Source organism: Ambystoma mexicanum, chromosome 9 (genome assembly GCF_040938575.1).
Source record: "Ambystoma mexicanum isolate Mex_15411 chromosome 9, UKY_AmexF1_1, whole genome shotgun sequence".
Classification (NCBI taxonomy): Eukaryota; Metazoa; Chordata; class Amphibia; order Caudata; family Ambystomatidae; genus Ambystoma; species Ambystoma mexicanum.
This window is the reverse complement of record NC_090931.1, coordinates 112,229,168-112,251,115: the sequence shown is the minus strand read 5'-3', so window position 1 is coordinate 112,251,115 and position 21,948 is coordinate 112,229,168.

The following is a 21,948-nucleotide window of genomic DNA, read 5'->3' as shown; positions in this document are numbered from 1 at the left end:
TTAAGAGATTCATCTGCCCGTCAGTTTTGGACGCTAATACACTCTTTGGAGAACACACAAGTAATGCTACAAACTGCCTGTGTGCAAGAGGATGCTTGGGCTACTCAATTCTCTACTCTATATGAGGGGAAGTTCGCTCTGACTAATACGCTATAGGTAATCAAAAGGGGAAGCTGGATATGTAACTTTTCCATCGAAGACATTGGAAAACAGACTAAGGCAGCCAATACTTCCCGGGCAGCAGGCCCTAAAAGGCTCACCAGTAGTTCACTGAAGAGAAACCCTGAACTATGGGCTAAGGCACTCTATATTCTATTCTCAGATATTATGTTGACCCACTCCATCCCGCGTTCCTGGAGGGTCTCCTATATTATTCCTATATATAAAAAAGGGGACAGAAGGAGCCCACATAATTATTGTCCGATTTCCATCATGGACGCAGATTCCAAAATATTTGCGGGAATAGTTCTCCAAAAAATTGGGCGGAAACAAATCAGATCCTGAGCCCACAACAGTTTGGTTTCCAAAAAGGGTATGGGCACAGAAATAGGTGGATTAATATTTACCCTACTCTTAGAGAAGGCATGTAAGAAAGCTGCTAGTCCTATATACTAGCTTCGATTAATCTTTCTCTTGTGTTTGACAAGGTAGATCAGGTAAGACTGTGGTCAAAGCTGGCTTTAATGGGTATTCATCTGGACTTCTGACTATTCTTATACACCTACACGAAGACTCTGCCATCCAGATTCGGTTAAATTTGTCAGGTGATCTGTCACGGTTAATTTAAACAGGTAATGGATTGAGACAAGGGTGTCTGTTTGCAACCACACTTTTCAACCTATATATATATATATATCGGATGTTGATGGGCCCTTAACAGCTGCATCTCTAGTTTCACCAAGGATAGAGGGGGGAAAAATATCTTGGACAGCATATGCTGATGGCCTTATCATTAACGGAAAGAAATCTGTTGTAATCAGCCTAACAAATAGGAAAATAAATATCCACTTTCAAATGGAAGATCAATTGTTGTCTGCTAATCAAGGTCAGATCCCTGTGCTATCTAGGTTTTCCAATTTTTAGTGGATCTACGATCTATATGTATTGGAATTATTAGCTAGACAAAGTGGATGAATTGATCTTCCCAATGAAAAATGTAGCTGCTAAATACTGCAAATACACAGTGGCCCTCATTACGACCCTTGCGGAAATCAACTGACATGACCGCCATAGCGTAAATAGCGTTTCCGCCACTGCACGATGGAGGAAAGTGCAGCTAATTCTGACCCATCGGGCACGAGCATTACGCCATGGCAGAAGTGCAAAGTCCGCGATGGCGGAAATGACCCCAAAACGCCCCTTACCGCCGTCGTACGTCGCCCTAGGTGCAATTCCGCCACCCATATTAGCGGTCACCGTAATGAGCGGTCAGCGCAAAATACGGTGACCGTAAATATACGGAAACGGAAGTAAAAACATGAGGCCGGAACGGGAAACAGCACGCCGTACACCTATAAAAGCAGAATCCCAACACAACCATTAAAAATCCGACCATGAGACACATCCCAACCCGTTATCCACCCCAGTTAAAAAAATAAATATGGGAAAAGTTGCTAAAAAAGCGTGCGACCGCAAGCGGCAGGTCCACTTCTCCCACGAGGAACTCACCGTGCTCACAGAGAGCCTCCAGGAGAACGCTGCCGTCGTCTTCTCGACGCAAATGACCAGGACGCCACTTGCGAACAAGAAGGCCATATGGGCGCTGGTGGCACAGCGGGTAAGTGCGGTGGGGACCGCACCCCGCAACCCACAGCAATGCAGAAAGCGATGGGACGACCTACGGATACGCGTCCGGAGCATACTCTCTGCCAACCGGAAAATTGCCACAGCTACCGGGGGAGGATCGGAATCACCCATCAAGTTGACCCCCTGGGAAGAAATCTGTGCCTCCACCATTGGAATGGAGAGCATAGAGGGAGTCGGAGGGATGGAGAAAGGAGTGCAGACATCAGAAGAATCAGGTAGGTGGCCCAAATGAAACTATGCCAAATCCACAATTACCAACCATGTGCAGTACCATGTGTCCCCATAGTGCACTAGAAACACATGTCCAGGAGAACGTCCACATACATTGCCATGACAGCGCCCCTTAAAAGTCAGATTAAATAAATAAATATTTACAAATCCAAAAAACACACTCTACATGTGCAGCATGCACACCCTAACTGCAGACTGCCAAATAACTGCATCCCCAATGCACAAAAAAATGAGACCACCTCCAAGGCCCTGACCAAATTCACCCCCAGGTACCACCCCAATGCATGTGATACAATTGCCATTACAATTACCACAGACCCATGAATAACGCTCGCCCTCCTTTACTCCACCACAGGGTCAGATTCCAACGACGAGCTTCAGGACACCCCTACCAGCACACCTGCAAAGAGGGCCAAGACCAACGGCCAAAGACCCTCCACCTCAGCTGCACGGATCAAGGCACGTCAGCAGCACGAATCGAGTGGCAGCACACTGGAGGGGACATCAACAGGCACCCCAGCAGCCAGCATGTCCACAACAGCAGCACCACAGGTCCCCCCAATGGATGCCACAGAAGGCACTGCTTCTGGTGGCAGCAGCACCATAGGTGAAACTGCTTTCATGCCAGCATGCTCCGACACAGAAAACGGTGCTGTAGATGTAGGATCCATCCATGACCTGTCCCAATCCCCCTGTATGTTTCATCCCGTACACCATGAGGACACCACGCAGGGGCACCCACAAGACGACGACTGGCCAACCCCAACAAGGCCTGTTGCAAGGCAACATGAGGCGTCCAGCCCCTCTGTGACACCACCGCAAATGGGCATGGCCCAGCAGAGGCAACAGTCCCTCGAGCAGATGATAGTGCAACAGCAGCAAATGGCCACGCTCCTCAAGGAGCATGCTGATGAATGTGGGGGTTCTAAGGCAGCCATTGAAACATCTACTGAGACACTTAGGACAGAAATGGAGCGTAGTACAGAGACACTAAGGGCACAAATGGAGAGAAGTACCGAGAGCCTGAGGGGACAAATGGAGAGAAGCACCGAGAGCCTGAGGGGGGAACTGCATGCGACGTCCAAAGACGTATGTGGTGAACTTGCCGCTGTGTGCCGTGTGCTCACTGAGCTCTCACAAACCCTTAGGGACATGCATGGACGTGAGCAGGCAGAGACATCATCCGTTGCAAGTTCCGTCCAGGGCAGCCCCCAACGCAGATCTGGGAGGAACCTGCGCTCCACAGGCAGGGGTGCCCCTGATACCCGGAGAGGGGGCTTGCAATAGCGTCTGACCAATGACAATGAGCATCTCTGGACACTGGTGTTCGTGGGGGGGGTAGGAGGGTGGAGGGGTGTGTTGTGCTACTTTGGGTGGCGGGTCGATTGGGTGTGTAATGTCTTTTCACATCTGCAATACAATTCTTCATATTCATCCAATGAGATGTGTGGACATTGATCTCTGTGTACGAGGCCTATCCTGGTGTACAGGCCACATTGTGCATGTTCCCGACACACACAGTGCCACAAGTCCCGTGTCCATGTAACAGCCACCAGGCGTGAGTGCTAGAAGCATGCATCAATGAGATTCTGACGTAATTCACGGGCCTCCTGTGCCTCGCGGACCCCTTGAGGTGCTGCCACATCCCCACCCTCATCATGACCATCTTCAGGTGCTAGCAGTTCTGCGTCGGGGGGCATGGCCACATTCCTACGTACGCACATGTTGTGTAGCATGACACATGCCATGACCATCTTTGCCACCTTCTCATGGCGGTACAGGAGTGCCCCGCCAGACCTGCTGAGGCAGCGGAAACGAGCCTTCAGTAGGCCGAATGCCTGTTCTATGACCACACGGGTACGTGAGTGGGCATGGTTGTAGTCCTCCTCATGCTGGTCCTGTGGGTTCCGGATTGGTGTGAGGAGCCATCTCTTCAGTGGATACCCGTAATCACCTGTATGTGGACAAGAAAGGATGTTTGTGGAATGTCATTGCTACGTACGCACCCCCCCCCTTCCTGCCAGGTCATTCACGCATCACCTACCCCACATACTCATACATTAAATGAGACTCACCGAGTAGCCAGGATCGGCGCCCTGCGTGTCGCTCCATGTAGCGTGGTATTCTAGAGTTCCGCAAGACCATAGAATCATGTGTTGATCCTGGAAATCGGGCAGAACAATGTGTAAAGATCCTGTTGGAGTCACACACCATTTGTACATTGATAGAATGATATTGTTTCCGGTTGCGGTACTGGGCCTCCATGGCATGTGGGACAACCAATTCCACATGGGTGCAGTCGATGGCACCAATGCAACCCGGTATGCCGCCAAGTGCATGGAATCCCACTTTTGTGTTTGTAAGCTCCTGCTCTGAGCGTGGTAAAGAGATGTAGTCGTCTGAGTGCTTCAGGAGGGCATCAAGCACTTGGAATAGTGTCCGTGAGAATAGTGGCTGTGAAATGCCATGCAACTGTCCGACTGTATGCTGGTAGGTGCCTGTGGCCAGGAAGTCGAGTACAGACACCACCTTCAGTAGGGGTGGGATGGCGGTTGGGCTATCTATCATGCTGACAAGGTCAGCGTGTGTCATGTCGACAATGGCGGTTATGGTGTCCCGGTCCAAACGGTAGAGGGTGTGGATCTGCTCAGCTGTGAGGTTGAACGGATTAGCTCGGAGGCGTGGGATTGCGGGCTGCCTGCGTGGTGGTAGTGGCTGTGCTGGTGGGGCTTGCTGGCCATGCCTTGCCCTCCTCCTCCTCCTCCTGCGTCTCCTCTGTGCGGCCGGTTGTTGCAGTCGTTGGCGTTCGTCTTCTTCTTGAAGTTGGAGTACTTGCAGTGCAATCAGGTCCCCCAGGCCCAACATCGCTAGTCCTGCCGGTAGCATTCTGGAGTGGGTGTGGTTGTGGGAGGGGTTTGGGTATGCAATTTATGTGTTTTCAGGCTGTATAGCCTTCACCTGTGGTGATTCATTCCACCTGTGTCAGCTGCAATGCCTTTCGTGCGAGCACGTTCCGCACACGACGCTGCAATTCGACGCATGGCATCTTGCATTTTCATTCATGTTCTTAATCCCGAAGGCTGTGGAATATTGGTTTATATGTTAATTCTGCTATGGTCCCATTGTTGCACATACGATATTTGCATTCGCGAGCAGACTTGTGAAGGGTCAGTGGAATGTAGTGCTCGATCAACGGTGGACCCTCATGCAGCACTGTACCGAGGTTCACCGACGGCGGGGAGTCCCATCAGTGATTGAGGGCAGTTACCATTTTCACACACAGCCGCACTGCATAGATGTATTTGTGAATACAGGCGTTCACAGATGCCTTTTCAACGTGATGTTGCAAATTAGGAATTCGAAGGACAGCGCTTTCGGTTTTCGACTAGCGGCGTGGAGACGCCCACAGGTCTGACTGGAAATGTAATGTTCTATTGTTGAATGTCCTTGGGACAGGGCCCATGACGGGAATGCAATGATTGATATGATTTGAATGGGATGCGCTATAGCGTAGTGGACGATAAGGCAGGACGTTCCCAAATACATGTGACTTCACTACACAAGGAATCCGGGCAGGAGCACAGTGGATTTTGAAGGCTGCATTACGCACAGACTCATTGGACATTTCGAATGTTATGTGAGTGAATATTCAGGCGTTTTCATAACGGGATGAGGGAATGATGAATGGATGCATGGGAAGATGATTTAATTGGGAGTCGGCCATGTACATGGCTATTTGGAATGTATCCCATTCCCCTGCGCTATGTGATGCAAGGCTGCCATAGTGGGACCATCGTCTGTCTGCCCTTGTTGAACCTTCCCTGTCTCGACGCGCCTTCAATCACTTGTGTCTATGCACGTTGATGATCCCACCTGATGGATCCTGTTCTGACAGGCGCATGCACACAGACACTCGTTTGAAATAGTGTATTCACCTTGATTTGTGTCGTAATGATTCGCAAGTGATTTTTGGGTGCAATTGATCCTTATGAGTGGGCTAGCATGCATATGGTTGTAGGTTTGGTGTATTGAATGTAGTGAGTAATACATATGAAGTTCGGATGCCCATACTATATTTTTTTTCATTTGGGTGACAGGTATCTCCTCCCCTTCTGCCGCTGCCATCTGTACGCCACTCCTGCAGATGGCTTCTACAGTCGACACCTGCAGCTTCGAGTTAATCAGTGGAGCACCATTACGATCTTATGGGACGATCGCCAATGGCCCACATGCCCTTACGCAGTACTAGTGGCTAGGTGCAGCATACCTAGCTTCCAGCTGGACTAGTGCCTACTTCATGGGACGGGCCTGCGGTCCTAGGCGCTTCCATGTTGCCTTTTTGGACGTGGATGTAGCCCCTGTGTGCCATGGAGGTACAGGGCGTCACACATGGGGTAGCTGGTCATTTATTGCGGATGCAGCCCACAGTAATGCTGATCATTTGTGAGTTTATGCTCAAATGGCTGTATGGGCTTGGTGATTTTGATGTGCATTAAATTTATATTCAGATATTAACCGTGTAGCGTTATTCTTTGCTAGTAATGTGGCATATTCCGATTTGTGGCGCGATGTATTGTGAGGTGTTCTGCATTGGGTTCCGGCTTCTGGGTACAGTTGTGTGGTACGTGCTTATGCTGATGGTTGGTTTGACTACTGCCATGTGTACAGGGCTGGTGCAGTCTCCCTCAGGTTACTGCTTTGACTGTTGGTTTACACTGGTGGCAAGCGATGGGGGACTGTTGTTGTTTTGTGTCATGGAATTTTCAGTTCATTTTGATGTACTTGCACCTTCAGATGCCTGTGCTGCATCAGTACGGCAATGGTGTGTTGCCAATTGGGGATGGCCACTCACAGGGCACTTGGGGCCCCTGCATGCATTTGTTCGTTGGCATGCATGGGTGACTTGTACATTTCACTGGTTGCATGGTGTGACTGCATTGCGCCTACGAGAAGTTGTGCAATGTGGCCAGGGAGTGGAGTACAGGCACTCAGTAGGGCCATTACGGTTGGTTCGCGATGCCGTAGTTCTCGCCATGGCGGAATGGTACTTTCCGCCATGCTTGATGGCGTTAGGTGAATGTCCGCTGGGGTCAGCATTCGCGTACCGTTGCGCCATGGCGGATATTGCGGTTTTGCACGACGCGCGTGTGCGTACTTGGTGCAGTTAGCGTTGGCGTTCATTACGGTGTCGCTAATCGCATCGTACTTTACGGTGACGGGTCATAATCGCAACGGGCGGTATTCGATGGCGGTATTACATTTCCGCCATCGTTTTTCGTATTCCACCAGGGTCGTAATGAGGGCCAGTGACTCCGTTAATTAGGTTTTACAATCTTAAAGTTCTGCCAAAACTCCTATATGGCTTTGAAATCTTGCCCTTTCCTACCCATCGATTGGCAGCCAAATTGGAGTCAAAAATATGGTGAAAAATACTATACTACTTACCGAAGGATGTCCCAATGTCTGCTATTCATTTTGAATTGGGACTTCTTTCTCTGGATAGTAAAATAAGTTGGAGAAGATTGGCCCTATATCGCAACCTTATTGTCCCAAAAGATAATACCTTGTATGCACTTATGGGTTGCAGACTAAGAACAGGCTCCACGTTATCAAAGTGGCTATTGAATTTACAAATAGACTGTTTGAAGTACCTAGATTCTATCTGTCTTACATCAGAAACTCTGATATTTGATCCTATGACAGTGAAGGACAAGCTCCAATCTCTGGACTGGTTGAAATCCATAGAAATGCTTGGGTCATCTAGGATATATAATCAGATTGTATATGATGGAAAGTAAATTGGCTCTCAGGAGTCATACCTAGTTAAATTTCCTGACCCCAGAAGGAGGGTTCTATATCTGAGATTTTGATTCAATGTCTTGTTGACAGGGGAAATTTTAGAAATTCGTACAGGTGCAATACAAAGATGTCCCTGTCGTTGTTGCCATAGTACTGAAACACCTGAATCATTGAAGCACCTATTACTGAAGTGTCAGGCATTATTCTTCCAACGGCTAGCAGCTTTTGGTAGATTTGTTCACGCTCCATCAAAGGTTGACATTGAAGACCTATGGTGGAATATGCTATATGGCAAATTGAATGCACTGAAATTGGCTGTAGTGAAATTTTTGCATGAAGCCTGTGATCTGCCAGCCGCTAGTGAGTATTAACAAAATGAAATGTTTAATGGAAGGTTTGCCATGTCACTTGCTAAAAATCTAAGTTGGAATAATAGATATGACTTCAAGTGTATGTATGTTGTCTTGGAAATAGTATTTATGTGGTAAATTTAAAACGCCTGATAATAGTGTTAAGGCTTAGTTATCAGATGAGGTGTTGTATATAGTGAATGTAAAATAGGTTTTAAACATTCTGTTTTTATTGATTGATCCAAATTGGATATCTTTTTTTGTATATAAAAATAATTTTGTGTTCGTTGTAAAGGTTTATAGTGTGTAAACCAAATGCTAAATAACAAAAAAAAATAAAAAAAGAACTTGAACCAAGCGGATTGGGGAAAAAGGGTCGTAGATCGGATCTCTGTGCAAACATGGTAGAGGTGATGTACACAGAGTCAAAATAAACAGGGTCTGCCTTCCCTTTACTAATTTCTAGCACCTCTATGAATGGCACTTGTTCTGCCCCTTGTGCAGAGTAATGAGAAGGCAACTGTCTCTTCAGTCTGACTCGGTACTCCCCATCCACAAGACCCATGCCAGTTGCGCCCGTATGCCTCGCTCCCATCTACTGGTTGATGATTGAAGACCCATCAACAAAAATCACCTCACCCCCCTCCAGGGCATCTTCTTTCACATTCCCTCTCTCTTTCTCTTCTCCCTCATACGTGGCACAGTCATGAAAATGTCATTAGGCTGCACTGGCTCACCTACAAATGTTGCAATATTGACTAGGTAATATTGCATGGAATGAATTGATGCATTTGACAAAATTACCTCATGCCCTGAAACTCTCTGAGTCGTTAACTTCATGCTCCATGTACAATGTTACTAGACAATCCATAGTAATGGTCAAAGTATTTTGAATGGTAAAATCTGCTGCCGCTAAAGCTTGCTCACAGGGTATCAGTCCCTGCATCACTGGGTCTAGGAGTCTGCTGTAATACTGGAAAGGTTTGTGGCATAGCGATGTTTGTTGGGTCAGGACCACTGTAATCACCTGCACATTTGAATGGGAAAAAAGAAAGAATGGTTTCTTGTAATTCGGGGTTGCCAAGACCGGAGCATTGGTGATTGCAGCCTTGAGTTCCCAAAAGCAAGTACTCATTTCCTCAGATCACTCTATCTGACCTTTCACCTTTATGCTTCCTTGAGTGCCTGTAGTAAAAGCCTCACCCTAGAGTAATTAAAAATCCACGATCTACAATAGTTACAGAGCCCCACAAACTCATGCATCTTTTTCACCGTGACTGGCTGAGGTGTATTCTGAACTGCATGGCTCTCTCCAACATTACATTTCTTCCTATAGGTGATATTATTTGCCCAATATAAACTAACTCTGACTGGCAGTACTGCCATTTTTCTTTGTCAACATTGTACCCCTTCTCTGGGTGAGGAGTATTATTGAATATCCTCGACACAGCTCCTTTGAAGTGCTGCAGATTTATATATCATTAACGTACTGAATTACGCTACTGCACACGTGTAAATTCCCCAGATACATTTGAACCACCCTGTTAAAGACACTCAAAGATTCTCAGGACACCAGGGCAGTCTTGTGTGCTCAAATCTCTGACCATGATACGTAAACGCTGGGAGGTACTGAGAATCAGGGCGTAAGCAGTTCTATAGATACGGAGTGTATCAGCAACTTTTACTCCTTAGAAATAGGCAAATACTCTCAAAAATAAAAAAGGGGAGTACAAAGACTCTCAACAGGAAAGACACACAGGAGCTTGAGGCCTTGCATTCACCCACAGCGCTAGCTCAATTTATAGGTTTAGACCACAAGTGCCCATAATGCCAGAAGAAGAAGATACTATTGCTGCCTGATCTGAGAGGTCAAATGTATTTTTAATGTGCATCAATGACTCGGTGCAAAGACATATTTAGTATTAACATTTGTTTTACAGTTAAAACATGTTTACTCACTTATATAGTACTGGGAATGGGACTTACTTTATTACTCCCTAAAAGATAAAGTTACTTCCAACTTTAAAAAATATGGTGTAAATTACTCCCACTTCACAATCTTACCTGGAGCCCTGGGTGTAAGGCAACAGAGAAAAATGCACGTTTTAAGTCAATCACTGTGCAGTAGGTTGACCCAGTAGGGATGTTACTGAGAATGGTGGCAGAATTCGGGACCACTGGAAATTCCGCCTCAACATTATTATTGAGGGGGCGCAAATCCTGGACCATCCTTGAACTAGACCCCTTTGCTTTCTTCACAGGGTAGATGGCCGTATTGCAAGGGAACACAGAAGGTTGTATCATGCTTTGCTTCAACAACATCATAATGGTCTCATAAATCCCCTTGACCGCCTCTCTAGATATGGTGTACTGCTTAACCCATGCTAATATGACACCGGGTTTCAATGATATACTCACTGCTCCTCTTTAGCAGCCCCACATCATGAGAATTGCTGGTCCACAAATGGTTTGGCACTTTTCCTAAATACTCCTTTCAAAATGGTGATGTATTTCTAACTACGAACATGGTCTGTGGTACTTCCCTTTGCTGCATGGCCATCTGGCAAGGCACCCCAATTTCAAAGACCATCTCTCCTGTGTCTTCAGTGTCTCTGAACAATTGCTCATCGGACACGTCCCTCTGTGACAAAATTAAATCGATGAACAGAACTGTGCACCACTCTCTGCCTTCCTCATCTCATCTGTGCCTAAGAGAACCACCCTATTCTTCTTAATCACTATCGCCTCTAGGAGAACCATAGCAATGGTGCCTGGCGTTACTTCCTGTGGCATATCAGGTTGAAATAAAAACTCAATCAGTACCCGCCAAGTCTGATTTCTGTTTCCCGGGGCCCAACTCAACAAAACCATCACCCCAATAAGAAACTATGCTGAATGCATGGGAACCCATCTGATCACGCTGTCACTGCAATAGGCCTGAAAACATGCTCCTTCCCTTACCAGATAAATTCCTGGAGTCGAGCATACAATACATTTCTCCATGGAAGCAATCAGCATCTGAAACTTGCTCAGTATGTCCCTTCCCAAATGATTTGCTGGGGTGTCCGTACAATACAACAAAGGGGCTGATATATTTTGAGTACCTACCTTAATATGAAGATCTCTATTATAGGAAGCCAACAGGATAGCCCCAGAGACATGTGTTCCTGTTTAGTTAGTAACTGTTCATTGGGGCAAAGTATTCTTGTCCCATATCTGCACCAATGTTTGTGTTGGCATGGTCAGTAGGATCCCAAAGGTCTGTGCAGACCCAGCCGCTGGGTTCTGTTCAACCCATGCGTGCTGCGATTGCACAGAGCCTTAGGCACATGACAGGATTTAGGATTGCATCTGCTGTGCTCCCATGTTGAAATAATGTGGCCTGCCCTGACAATCTCGTGACAGTGCCCCAACGTTCCACATGGCCAGCATTGAATCCCGTAACATCCTCCATAATTATTTCTCCTTGGCCTGTTAAATTCGTTGACCCATTCACCTGAGACTGCCAAATGTCCCACTTCCTGCGAAAATCCACCCCTGACCCCCCCAGAAACCCTATCATCGGCCTTTGACGTGTTACATACCCATCCATCCACTCCTGTGTCATACCAGGTTCACTGTGTCCCTGTTATCCTGATTGCCCCTGATGTCCCTCTGTAGAATTCGTGATTACTGCCCCTTCTAGACAATTCTTTGCCAATTTCTTTTGAAGGAGCTTAACCTCTGCTTTTTGTGCCTTCTCTACACTCTACCTCTCTTTTTCTTGTCTTCTATTGCAAAAATACACAATATGTCCTTGAATTTCCTACAACCCTTGGCCTCCACCCCTACCACTTTATCTAAATCGTGCTGGACTTCTTTGGGAAGTCCCTTCTTCAGCATGCAGTAAGACATTGCCACATTCTTGTCCCATGCTTCTCCTGTTTCTGCCTTCTACATCTCCTGAATACACTGGATGTGTTCGGCTAGATCATCATACAGTTTCATCATTTTAGCTAAAATCAAATATTTATCAGGAGTATTGGGATATGTATTCTGCAAGGCCCCCACACCTGTGCCCTAAGATTATTAAAAGCTGCTCCATCATGGGTATTTGTATACAACTGATCTCCCGGCTACCCCAATCTCTTCTAAAGCTCGTCAGACCACTCCCCTATTAGGCCCGTGAATAAACACTTCCTGTCCCCTATGGCCAACATGACACCGGCAGTGTGTTTCTTTCATGCATAAATCCACTTCCTCACCCTTGCAGTGAGTGAAGGGATGTCTTTATCAAGTTTCTCTGGTCCATGTGGGACCACGGGACATAATATGCCCTTCCCAGACCCTTCTGGAGAAATGGAGACTGAGTTACACATGTTTTTTTTTTCAGGGGCTTCCCCCATCTCTCCCCTACTACTTGCGGCAGGCACACAAGTACTGTGGTGCATGCTATGGCTCCATGGTGTGCTTTTTATCACCGCTACTGGAGCGGGAGGTATGGTGACTATACCCTGTTCTCCCTGCTCAACTTCTGATTCCCATCCATCTTCATTTTCTACTCTGGCTACCACAACAACAAACCCATTTACAGGCACAGAAGCATAATCAGCTCTACCATAGGGTGCCTTCCCCCATCCTCCCTGCTCCACCCCTGTACCTGTGGCAGCAGCCCTGTCCTCCATATCCACCGTAACTGTTCTGATTACTGAGCTGGCCAATCTAACAACAACCCACCCATGTTTCCACCTTCCTTCTTCTACATCCCTTCAGGTCGTCTCACTTCATCCTGTGCTTCATCTCTTTGCCGCCATAGCAGCACTACCTCTTTCTCTGCTAGCCTTAGCGCTGCCTTAATTTTTTCCAGTTCTTGTGCCTCTACCTCTCTTCGCAGCCTATCCTCTATCCGAGCAGTAAAAGGCCTAACCTCTTCTTTCCCTCTCATTTTCAATCCTTCCTCCACTCTTCTGGCTACCAGCCTCACTTATTCTCACTCCTCCACCCTTAATCTATCCGCTAACCTAGCAGTTGAAGGAGTTATCCTCTGCCCCCTCTTTGTTTTCAACCTCTCTGCTACCCTAACCATTGAAGGAGTTACCCTTCCACTTTCCTCAAAATCCCAGTGCTTAGAAATCGTAACTGATGAAGGTGTTACCAGTGTCCATCTTGCAACCACTGGAGTAGCGGTGCAGAAGGAATTCCTGCATCCTCATTTTCGGCACTCCCCCCACGATTTCAACATCCTTTTGCATACATCCTCCATACTTCCAAGATGTTTAACTGCTTGTTTAACTTTGAGCCCTTGTGTTGTGTAGTTTATTAGGTATGCAGGTTCTCTAATATCCCCATATTATAGGTTCCCTCAATAGGCCAAGTATTGATAACTTTCCCCTTACTTTCACGCAACCACTCCCTGTGGTATTTTAGAATCTTCCCCTTATATCGGACAACACCTGGCACAAATGATTCAATGGAGTTTCCATAATCCTCCCAAGTTATAAAAAAATTATTTCACAGAAAGATCTTGAACAGAACCTGCGGCATGAAAAATTTTCACCCAAAGAACCCCCTTCTTCCTCCTACCCAGTTTCTTAGTCGCTCCCCACAATCACTCAACGTACTCGTTTATACTGCAATTACCTCACTCAGCTACGCACTTCAATCCTTCTTCTCAGTCTTACACAAAAGACAGCATTTGATCAGAAACACTAGCTGGACAATATTTCGGAGATAACCGCACCACTCAAGCATCTTTTACCAGTACAGTCTTTTTCTACTACAAAACCGTCTTTCCCTGAATACAGGAAGTTTCCCCTTCATTACTTCGACTAGCAGAGAAAATGGAGGTGAGGGCTCTGCCCGGGCAGCTAATGTAAGAGAATGTCAAGGGCCTACTTCAGAAAGGTATCTAAGGTTGAACTTAACTTGAGCTACAACCCCACCTTCAGGTGAGGGCTCCAGTCAACCAGACAAGCAAACTAAAGGGTATCAGGACAAGCTAAAACTGAGAGTGTAGGGTAAGATACCACCTCACACCTCTAAAATAACAAACTAGGAAAAATGTATATATACAAGAGACGTACAACGCAGAACAGTTCAATCACTCTGTCAAAGCATCCAATTTTCCAGTCCCTGCAACCTCAACTAATTTCAGACACACACTCCAAGTTTACCCGTAACAAACCCCTTCAATCAAAGAAACAACTCTTTTTGACCTCTGTTTCCCCTCTTGTTTTCACCCCAAACGTGCACTCATGTGAACCATGGAAGACTGGTCCCCATCGTGAGGTGCCACAGCTGAGAGGTGTGGACAGAAGGCCTTCAAAGACTTAGAAAGCCTGGGCTCCTATCTGGCTGGCCAAATTTGCCCCTTAATGACCTCAACTAAAGCACTCCCACCACTTGAAGAACATGTGCATGTTTGCACATAAAGCAAGTTTATTGTACAATTATCCGGGGAGCAGTTAGATGGTGGCGTAGGACCAAACTAACCCAAAGTATCAACAAACCACATCAGTTGGAACCTGTTATACATTTTGCAACAGTTAAAACACTCCCAGATGCTTTATTACAATCCACCCCAAACATGATTGGACAAAAACCTCATAATAGTAATCTTCAGATCATATTGATAACAAACCTCTTCTTAGGATTTGTTTGTGGTGGGTCATGACATTAGCACATGGTTAAACATTGGTATTGAAACATAATGCATTACTAGCAATAACTGGCTTAAGCTCTTCAGCTTTAACTTTAAATTTGCAGATGGTTTGCATAAATAATTCAAGCGGCATGTGGAAACAAGACGCAATCGAGCGAGGAGCGTGTGAAACGGCTTACAAAACCAAACGAGAATCGTAGACAGCTGATAAATAAACCACGGAAAAGATCTGGGACGAGAGACCATAGAACTTTGAGAGTCTAAATCGAATGACCATAAAATACACAAGATGACAAGAGAGAAATAGACCTCGTAACAACATTAGAAAACACAGTGTAAACAAACTGATTAAGGAAACGGAATAGCAACCTGTACACACAGCAAATAACATAAAGAAATTTCATCAAAAGTGCATGAATGCGATCACAATATTGACGAAACAGCTCACAATAAGAATAACTGTTAAACAATAGAAGCAAAGAAGAGAAAATGAATACAAAATGTCTATCAATTGTTAGAAAGAAACAACAGACTAGGAGGGATTAAGGATTTGCCGTGGAGTGCATACCCCTGATGAATTTCCTATACAAAGAGTCGGAATAAGGAGTGAAGAGGAATGAAACATGTTGGGTTGAATGGAATGAATGATGTAAATAGAGACTGTATGTTTGAAGGATACATTAAATAGTAGTAATAACTCTGAATTCAATGCAATTTCGTTGTCTTTTTTCTCTCTAGTAAAGAAATAATAGATGTTTTATGAAAAAGTTGAGAGGAATGTTTTATTGTAAATGCACTTTAAACCAACAATCAATTTATCTCAAAAACATAATGTACCAATACTTATGAATGTTTTTCTAAAGATTGATAACAAATATATTGTGTTGCAAAATATTTGCGTGAAAAAATAAGGTTGTTCATGAGTTTAAATGGTTGTGACACTTACCTGAACTGATGATACCCAACCAATCTAAAGGCTTTTGAATACTAGTCAATAAGTGTAAACTCAAAACGACGTAGGACCACCCAAACATACCTTTGTTGTACCATAGATGATGATAGCCAGAGCATCCTTAAACCCCAATGAGCAGGTGCGCGATGTAGTTTAACCACAAATGTGTCGACACTGGCGGGCAGCTGTGGTTGGTGGCAGAAATTCTGTGGAACTCCCCCCCTCGCAGTGTCACAAGCGTGCCCTGGCACTTATTTTCTAACAAATGAAGCACTGCCCCATGGGATGGGTCTTCTAGTGGATTGGCAGGGACCTGTGAGGCTCTGCCAGAGATCTGGGTGCCTTGTTTGTTGCTGGACACCTGCTCACTGTTACATGCTATGGCTAAATTCTCTATTCTTGCTGAAGATACTGGGCGCTTTGCCACAAGAATTAGGCCGGATTCTAAAACAATGTTGTCTTGCACTCCAAGGTAATATTTCATTGAATTGTTCTTCAAATGCATGTCTTCCACTGTCCATTGGTCTGCAGCATTTGCCCTCTGCGGCCAGGCTCTCGCTCTGTGTTCTGCTGTGAGGTTGTGACCTCATATGTATCCCTACAATACCTGGAATGCTACTATTATGCACAGGGCCTCCTCTGTATTGTGGCACTCGCTGCTGTGACCTCACAGGGAACGCTATGCTCCTCTGAAATGACAACTCCTTCACCATGGACTGGCTCCAACATGCAGTGCAATGGCATCGCGTGCAACAATCCATGAACTGTTACGGGGATACTTTGACCCAAAAAGTGGCAAGTTACTTCATGGGAGGTTTCATCGTAGTCGTAGAGGGGAAATAGAATATGTACAGGGGTGCTCGCAAGAGGGAACGGTAAAGTATTGGGAGGAGGGTCGTTAGGAGGTGCAAGGAGGGCAATGGGGATACTCCATTTAAAGAAAAAAACACAATGAAAACTACTACATAGTAACTTGCCACTGTCTGATTTAAGTCGATGAAATCACATGTTTCCTGCTCCGCGACTGTACGCGGTTCTGATTTGCACGGGCTTCCGTTTTGTTTAAATGGTGCTGACACCATACAAGCAATATACGACTAAAGTGGGACCTGTGCCTTCTTATTGTGCCCTGTCCAGGTCCAACTCCTGGCAACCTTGGGGCCAATTGCTCTGTGCCTTGGCATGAACGTGATGATGTGAGCCATACTCACTGCACAGGTCCCAAGTGTCCGTCTCAACCGCACACTTGGGGAGGGCACACTCACCGCCATGCAGTCGAAATGGGACTCGGTCTAGCAACAGGGAATCAACCCCATAGTAATGTTGCACAGCACTGCTTCCGCACACTCCATGCCCCGTTACTAAGGTCCCTGGCAGCGCTGCGCCTTGGCCTAGGTGTCTGTTCTGTGCTCAGCAGGGTCTGCCCCATTGCCAGATTAGTACTATGCATCAAAGCGATTTGAGGTGGGATTTGGGGATCGAATCACCATTGTGAAACTGATTAGGTTCATGAGAGATGGGTCCCTGGGTACATAGTAGCAGACAATGGGGTGCAACTCATTTCAAAGGGCATGCAAAACTACTTGACTTACAAGGACATCAAGAAGTGTAGAACACCCTTGAATAATCCCAGGGCAAAAGGTCTGGAGGAGCGCATTAATAGTAAGATAATACAGGACACAAACCTAGAGTACACTATTGGATTAGAATGGAGGGAGGTGTTCTACAAGATCAGTGTGTCCTCACATGGCAATAGGGGTATCACCTTTGTGACAAAGTGGGGTATCCACACCAGGAGTCACATCTGTCTTGAAAGCCTGATCAGAGGGATATTAAGGAAGCTTGTAAGGGCAAAAGTGAAAGAGTGAGGACACATCTGGGAGATCACAAAGTGAATTAGGATGCCCGCCATTGTGTGGAGAACGTGTAGATTAAGAAGGGTGAGTGTAGAGGGAGTATGCAAACCCTCCAGGGTCGCCAAGGGTCAATCAGAATTTTTCAGGCAAATTAAAGTGAAGAGCATGCAGTTGGGAAGATGTGAGGTGTAAGAAGTGGAGTATGAGCCAGGTGGCGTTAACAAGATATATCTGTGGAATAGATTTACTTTTCTAGCAATTCATTCATGGGAAGATTGACCGTAATTTAACACGTCACCCAGTGCAACAATCCCACCCCACAATCTGAGACAAAAAACAGGCAATTTTAATCTGAATGTTTTGTTTTCTTTAAAATAATAATAACAATTTGGCACTGATTCATAGAATTATTTGCGTGTAAAAGGGGGATTTGCGTGCCATGCTTCCCACAAATCCCCATTTGTCAAACAGGGATTAACGGTCAGAATGGTATGCAAATCCCTGTTTTACACATAAATAATTCCTTGAATCAGGGCCTATGTGTGACAAAATGTTGGTTCCAAGCTAGTATTACTACAATATATCGCAGACCAGCACTGCAAATTCGAAAATGTCGAGTTTTAAAAGCCCTATTTCACCGCAAATATATACGGGGTGATGGGTTAATTTAATAATAAAGGTGGGGGTTATAGGGAGGGTTTGCGGGGGGTCTCCTAGCATATTTATGCAGTGAAACGGGGTGAATGAAAAGAAAAATGTGTTATTTTTGCATTCGCACTAACGGATGCAATATTTTCAAATAGATCCTTCCTAGACTGGGTACTGATACTATTTTCTGTCTTTTGTAATAGGATAGGAATGTGGATAGGTCTCAATGAATCATAAGGTCTTGGTTTCCCTAAAAGTGTGTTTCTTTTGGAATGCTGGGACACAGGGCCCAACTCCCACTATTCTTATGGAATCATAATACCTTGGCCCATATGTTTTTAAGGAATAGATTGAGATGTCTAAGTCCTCCACAGATCACAAACTGCAGGAGAAAACCCCTCACATAATGTTGCTATCTAGGTTTTAAATGTTCTTTATAAATCACAAAGCACATATCCCCAGAACTATATTCCCCTTTTCAGTGCTATAGCTTTTATACAGGATTCTTCAAAATGCTTTTATTTGGTATCTGGGATGTAATGAATTCTTGAAAACTTGGTCTAATCCTTTGGGGTCATAGTACTCTTTTTTGGTCTTCAAAGACCCAGGATAGTTAGAGACAGTGACTGGCTTTAGACCTCTCTACCAGGAAAGTTCTTCCTTTCAGTCTGTCCATCTGCTCTCAAAGTCCCACCCAGGCTTCGTTTGTGCCTTGGGAAGGGACTATGTATTCATTTCAATTTGGGAAAAGCCAAATCAGGTTATCCATTGGAATCCAGCTAATGTCCTGTAGGACAGGCTCTCTTGCTTTACTGTTTACTTCTCCCAGTGTGTTTGAATTTAAATACACAGCAAACCACATCCATGAAGCATCACTTGAACAGACCCTTTGATAGATTCACTTCACTTTCTCATATCCAGTAGGTGCCTCCTTCTGGCTTCAATTGGCCCAGTTAAGTTTATCGTGTAATGAGGGGTTGTATCCGTCACATACAAGCCCCTTCTCAGGAATAAGAACTGCAATATGTATGTTTCAAATGATTCTATACATTGACATGAGTCATTGATAATAAATATATAATCAGATTCATAAGAATATTCTGAAAGTGGAGAGATCAATTACATTTCTGCTGTTCATGCACAATGAAATTAATGAACTATGGCAATTACTAATACATCATACGTTTTAATTTATCATATTATCTTCAGTCTCTTCTGAATCTAGATCTGCATTCAGTTTCTTAATCGGACCAAAGGATCCAAAGTTATAACTAATAATGCATTTCCAATTGTCACTTTGAAGACACATTTTAAAGATGTTTTTGTGTTACACATTTTGGTTGACTAGCATTCCACTTGTGTCTGGGCTTAATCAACATCACTAGAGCATCTGCGTGCTTGGACTAAGCATCATTTTAATAGGCAGCTTAATGGAACAGATGAGCAATTTGAATGAGGCCTAATGGTCTAAAAGGTTGGAGGTTAGGGTCTTGGGTAATGAACTGCTTCTGTGAGTGCACAGAATAAGTGAAAGAGCACACATACATCTTTTCCCAGTATGGCTCTTTAGATTAGCCTAGAGAAATAAGACCACGAAAAGCCTGATCCTGGAATTCATTTTGACTTTCTTTGTATTTTGGAAACAGATATATTGTCTCTGGGTAAACTCAGAGGGACTCAATAAATATTCTATTTGTTAATCAAAATGAAGTGTATTGGGGTCTGGGCATTTCTGCTTCAGAGATGAACTGGCTTTGGCATAAGCAGACCCTTTGGCTCACTTAGAGTTCACATCTTAAACATTACATTAATAGATGTATTATGTCAGATGTAAAAGCCATGATCAATTTAAACCATCTTTTTCATAATGACAATCTGATAATATGTAGTTCTGTTCATAAATGCACTGTATCTCTCATATGATTTGTAGAAAATATTCTGTGTATCATTTCCTCAAGAAATACTAAAATAAAGTTGTACAGTTCACTGTGTTCCCTTTTCACAGGGCACCAGAATACAGAAGTGCCTTAAAAATGTAATTTCTCTTCACATAAAGCCCATACACGTACATTGTTTTCCTCATAGATGAACGACTGGTGAATTCCATTTGTTGCATTAATTTGTTGGTTTACCATAAATCACGTGATACTTTAATCTAAAACAAGTTTCTGATTTTTTAGAGTTTAATCGAAAGAATTGCAACCAATCAAATAATGCATTACTTGGCTAAACATGACACTCAGCCATGTCCACCGATGCATCCACAGGGGCAAGAGGAAGAGCCACTGCTGAAACACTCTTGATAGATGAGGAGTCTTTATGGGATGGAGACTGGTTTGGGGGAATGAAGTTGGTAGGGATGAAACATATAGCAAGACTGGTTCTGTTAATGTGTAGGGCAACTGCCCAAAGTCCATGGTGAGTGTTCAATAGATTACCTGCGTTTGGACAACATGTCTGAGACTTGCTTATTATGTGTTCAACTAGTTATCCTTCCAGGGACTTGGAACTGTATATTATGCATTTCCTCTTACTGCACCTCTAATTTGGCTACAGCTTTCACGTTTTATCTATTTAGTTTTCTTTTATTATTCAGTCTCAAGCAATGTTGTATGTATTCACAAAATTAAGGAAGGACCATGTGCAGTACCTTGTGTAGTCTGCGAGCCAAGTTTATCATGGAAAGATGGAACCTTTGTTTGGAATGGTTTAGGGAGCCCTCTGGTTTAAAGCTCTCGATAAGCCTCCTGGATCATGATGTCTGACAAAGTTTTATTTTTGTCTCCTTGTTGGGCCCGTGAATCCCATAACGCCTAGATTATGACTCCAGGTTTGCCTGATTATCTCCTCAGAGATGCTCCATTGTCTTGTTCCAGCAAGTGTTCTTTATCATCCTTGGAGAGCTTCCCAGTCCCAGCTGATCCGGATTATGGTGCCTGGCTTTTCTGTCTATCAGGTTTTTATTCTCAGTTTATCTTTGATCTTCAGGGCTTAGCCCTATTATTCTCCAGGCACAGGCCCACAAGGCTTTCAACTGTACGTTCTCTGGTATCTGGGTCTCTCTCCCAATACAGGATTCACTGGTTTCCCCTTTCACCTCCTAGAACACACCCAGTCTCTAGCATTCATAGCTTAGCTGAGTCTGGATTTTCTCTCTGGACCTTGCATCCATAAACTCTACGTCGCCTTCCTCTTTCCTTTGCCACTGATGATGTGCTCCATTACTCTCTCCTCCAACACCTCTTCTCTCCTCTCATTGCCTCCTCCATTCCTCTTCTTGATCTTTCCCTCTTTCATTTTGTTCCTTTGCCTTCTGTTACCTTCTACCTCCTACTCACTGAGTCTCCTGATCCACCTTGACGCTGCCATATTATCTCCCAACCCTCTCCCTCCTCCCAAGGACCATCCCCTTTTTAAGCCCTGGGCTTGTGTGTCATTGCAGCCGTAATTAACTGATATGTGACACCTCTACAGGCTTATGGCTCAGGTTTGGGCATTGATGGTTGTTTTTTTGACTGGCCCTCAACCACGGTGTTACTGTTTTCCTGCATGGAATCGGTCTGTGCCCCATGGCTCCAGGGGCAGAAGGTACAAGTAGAGCTCCCTCCATCCAATATGTGCTGTCTCGCCTTCCTCTGGACTTCTGCTTTCTTCTGCTTCTGGCTG